Consider the following 5,089-nt stretch of genomic DNA (forward strand, 5'->3'; position numbering starts at 1 on the left):
GCAAAGATCGTCGTCAAGGAAAATTTAGTGGCCAACCTGGGCTCCTCGTGGCCACAGTCGTGCAGCAATAGGGAGAGCAAAAACTTCCAATATCACCACTAAGGGAATTAACTAAGAAGAAGACCTGTCCATGGAAGTTGAGATTGAGAGGGCATCCGTTTATGTTTCTCTTCATAAAAAGGGCATGAATCACCAATTTTTGGTGATCCAAACACCATCGGATTACCAAGGTAAGAAATTTAAAACCCTGATTGACTATGGCTGTACTCATTCTTCCATTTCACCAGCTTGTGCAAGAAGATTAGGGTAGCCACTGTAGTCGCACTTACCTTGCTTGTTGAACTAGCAAATGGGCAAGAAATTACTTTGCAGAAGACAAACTGCTAAGGTGGAATTCCTACTTGGAAACAAGTCCACATCTATTAAGTTTAGGGTAATGAATCTAGGTATCCATGAGTGCCTTCTCGGGATGGATTCGGTAAACGACAACCACATCCATTGTGGGAAAGGGCAAGTCTCCTTTCGGAATCCTAAAGGTGAGCTAGTTACAACTCAAGGAGAAGTAGGTAAACCAAAGATCTAGCAAGCTAAAGCAATGCGAATAGCTCAAGGAATAAGGAAAGGATTACTAGTCTATTTAATCAAGCTAAAGAAGGTAGAATAGGTAGAGGACACCAATGAAGAACCGTCATGGCTAAAAGAGTATGCGGATGTGTTTCTGGAAGAATTTATAGAATAACCTCCGCCTAGGGAAGTGGATCATGAGATTAAGCTAATACCAAGTGCTGCACTAGTTGCAAAAAGGCCTCACAAGATGCCCATTCCTGAAGCTATTGAGTTAAAAGAACAACTTAAACAACTATTGGACCAAGGGTACATACACCCTAGTAGTTCTCCTTAGGGGGCTCTAGTCTTGTTCCAAAAGAAGAAGGATGGTACACTTTGACTTTGCATCGATTATAGAGGCCTGAATCAAGTAACCATAAAAACTAAATATCCTATTCCAAGGATTGAGGAGTTACTTGATCGAATGTAAAGAGCAAAAATCTTCTCCAAGATTGATTTGAGGTCAGGATACTACCACATCTGCATCAATGATGAGAATATTCCTAAGACAGCGTTCAATACTAGATATGATCATTTCAAATTCACAGTAATGTCTTTTGGATTGACTAGTGCCCTTGCCACATTTAATAGGCTAATATAGGACATTTGTAGACTATATCTTGAGGATTTTGTACTTGTCTTCTTTGATGACACCTTGGTTTATTCCAAGGAAGAGGAGGATTCTTAACCCCAAGTTTGCATTGTCCTTGAGACAACGAGAACTCATAAGCTCTATGCTAAGAAGAAAAAGTGTGTCTTCCTCAAGAGGAAGATCGAATATCTTGGATTTATTGTGCCAAACAAGGGAATCTCTGTAGACCCTACAAAGGTTAAGGATATAAAACGATCTAAGGTTTCTACCCTAAGGATCACTCATTCAAATGATGAAACTCGAATTGAGTTGGAATTCCTAGGACCGAACGTTGTCGGCCTAGTGTAATTAGGAATGGGTTGGGTAAGAAGACACCCTAAACCCTACTTCTCGTCTGGAGATAATTCTGTGACCAGAAAACGCCGTTCAATGGATGAAATGATCCCATGGAATAGATGCGACACTTGTGCAATAAGTTGCAACGTCGCATAGACTTGTGGTTTGTTCACAAGAGAGTTTTGCCATTTCTTGGAATGAGGTTGGCAAGTTCTTGCGCAAGTTTAACTTGCAAGAGGATGAGTAGTCATCCTGTTACATCACCTTTCTTGGGGAAAATTTTCCAAGTAAAGGGAAATTAGGTATGTGCTTAGAAGAAAATGATCAATCAATAAATTGAAGCGACATGGTCGCCAGGATTTATTGTTAATAAAACTTAAGGTATTGGTTAAGTTGGATTAATAGGGTATGGCCCTAACCCAAGGACAAAAGGGTGAACAAACAAAACCTTGGGGATCTTACCAAGTCGCAATTGATCCCAGATCGAATGCTGGATGCATTCGGAGAGAAGGATTCACTCCTTAACAGTTGGCCAAATAAACGACCACTGGAATTGATTGTGCTTGTAACAGTTTAGAAAGCACTGTTTGCATTATTTGCTCAAAGAACTAAAGGATGAAATGATATCTAATGCTTCAAATTGAAAGCCTGAAGGGAGTGGCAGCTTCAATTACCCCCGACTGTCTGCCTGACCCTAACCAAGGGGGTTGTTGACCGCGCCAGGAACGTGGACCGAACCCGCCGCGAGAGGTCTTTCCATTGAGCTCTACTTGGAGCAGGAGGACGCTTGGGTGCCAGGGGGGGCTCTGGCCGTAAATCCCTCGCCTTCCGGGTCCTGCACAAGAGGCTAACGTGACTCGGGATTGGATCTCGAGGCCCGCATACTAGTCTATGGGTGGAAGCTTGGAATAGTGATCCCTGGCGGATTACTAGATAGCCTTCGAGCGGATTATGGATAAGCCTACGGGCGGAACTCCTTGTATTTCAAAGATAAAATGATGAAATGATAATAAAGAATTTGTCTGATATTGTTTTTCTATGTCACGTGATAAGATTACGTGAAGGAACCAGTGCTTAACATGAGTAATTAAAGAAGCTGATTGTTATATGTCAAATTAATGTGTTAGATAATTACATAACTAAAACAAACTGAGGAAAGTGTGGAGGATGGGCCATGGGTCCGTCCTACGATTGGGTGGTCCCGGTTAGCCGGGAACTTTTCTCAAAAATCTCGAAGAATAGCGGGATGATCATCATCATCAAAACGAATAAATGAGAGCGATGACCTAGAGTTACGTCTTACCCGATTTACGCTGTTTTAGGGGAACGGAATGGGACTATGCCTTATGGCAGAGAGATTGAGCCTTGCATCCGTCTCGTTTCCCATTCTCCTTGAACCAAGTGCAACGTGAATCTGCTTTGGACCTGGTGTTTCTGCGTAAAGTAGTTCGCTCGGGTCTGACGCTAGTTGCTGTTAGCTAATGACCAAATCAGGAAAACCCTAATTCAAGTCGATCCTAAGTGGGAACGGCCAGGATACTTCCGCTACGTGGCAAACGCGGGAAGACCTAGATCGCAAGTCCCGTAACATTCCATGGGAATGCCGAGCGGAGCTTTCTAGACATCCTTTCCGATGGACTGCTAAGACGTGTCCTGGATGATTCTAGTGGACACGTTACAGTTGGTATCAGAGCCAACCAACAAAAGGCTTGTTTTTAAGAAATTTTAATAAGAGGAAGTAAAGCAAATGTTACTGTTCCAAACATTTCCTTACTTTCAATGATGTCTTGCAGAATTATGAAGCATGGAATAGGTTCTTAGTATTCCGAGTCATGTTTATGACCGCGATGCATTCCACGGATTATCGACAAAGGGTTGAGATGATGAACATCCTAGACCGCATTTACAATCCATCGCCTGTGTACGTGGAACGGAGATGGATGGGTGTTTCAAGGATCTATTACATAACTGCCTATCGACCTGCGTACCTTCAAATTAACTTGAAGAGAATCAAGTGGATGGAGGATTTGAAGATCGTGAAGCTGTTCGTCTTTGTTGAGGCTCACGCAAACGCGACCCTACAGGTCGGGGGTCGAAGGGTTAAATAGCATAGTGGAAGAAGCCATCTGGATTGATGATCTCTATAGAAAGAGAAGTAGAGATAAGAAAAGTGCAGGATCCCATATGTCAAAGGTAAAAAAGGGGAGAATTGTGGTGCCTCTTGTGCATTTAGTTAATGAATGTTTCTTTTGGTATGACTCATCTGACATTATATTGAGCAAGTCAACTCTTCAGAGTCTCAAGCACACGAAGTCCTTTAGGGCATCCTTTTGTTCCAATTTTGAAGGCCTTGATGGGTGATTCCTAGGGTCTTGGCTTGTGTGGTCTATGAGTGCCTAACCCTAAGTGCAAAAGGGTATTAAGCATGGAAAGTGTGATTCAAGGATAATGGCTAACTTTTATGTGGGTGACCTATGTTGTATTTCTACAATTGACAGCTACACAATTCCTATTCCTACTATGCAAGTGCAAGGCATATGCCTAAGTTTGTAAGGGATAGTGGGTCTCTAATATGCAAGGCTAAAAGTTATTTATATGCATTTAGATGCCTATTGTGCATATAAATAGCTGACTACCTATGCTAGCCCTAAGATGAGGATGTCTAAGGGAGCATAACTATGCTCCAAAAGGGAGTGGAATGTATTATCACATGAGTGCACTTGTGCCCAAGTGAGATAGTGGTCCTTAGTGGCTGGTGAATTCACGTTAACCTAAGTGTTGGTGGGTGGTTAAGTACGTGACTTACGATGTCTACTATAAGATAAAGGTTGCCTTAGGAGTGTGTGTAGGTGCCCTAAATGAGAATAAGAGGGGTGAACTTATGTCCCCATGGGTGGTTGTGCCTAAATGGCCTAAGATTGTGGACCTAGGTTATTTGTGAGTGTGTATATACTTCGGGTGGGTGGTGAGTGAATGTTTGCTGTGAGGTTATGTGATTGCGTGCCCAAGGCAGCCGGGTATGCGGGTGGTGTTGCAATGATTGCAAGGGCGACGACCGATGGAGATTGGATGATTGCGAGTGGGATGAGAGAATGATTGCAAATCGTGAGAATGAGCGCAAATGCTGCGCACGCCCCACGCGCAATTCGGTGGCCACAATGCTTGCCAGCTGCGACTCAGCAAGAAAGGCGAACGATTGGGAGTCGGCGAGGGGAGTGATTACGAGTGGTACCCCAATAATGAGTGCCAGTGGTGGAAGTATGCCTGCCTGATTGTGAACTGATGGAGCATTGGAGTCTCGATGATGGATTGTGTGTGCTCGGAGCACTCACAATGGGTGAGTGCGCTTGTAGACTACGAGTGGGCAGCTCTAATCACCATGAGTTGATGGCGTGGGTGATTGTAAGTTGTCAACTATTATGCAAGTGTGAATATTGAATGACTTATATGATTGGAATTTGACAACTATGGTATGATTATGACCAAAACACAATGTGCATGCAAGTATATGCCCATAGATAAAATGATGATGACAGGAAGACTACGATGTGATGT

Source organism: Lygodium microphyllum, chromosome 30 (assembly GCF_053477565.2).
Source record: "Lygodium microphyllum isolate KBCC chromosome 30, Lygodium_microphyllum_v1.1.10, whole genome shotgun sequence".
In the NCBI taxonomy this organism is placed as follows: Eukaryota; Viridiplantae; Streptophyta; class Polypodiopsida; order Schizaeales; family Lygodiaceae; genus Lygodium; species Lygodium microphyllum.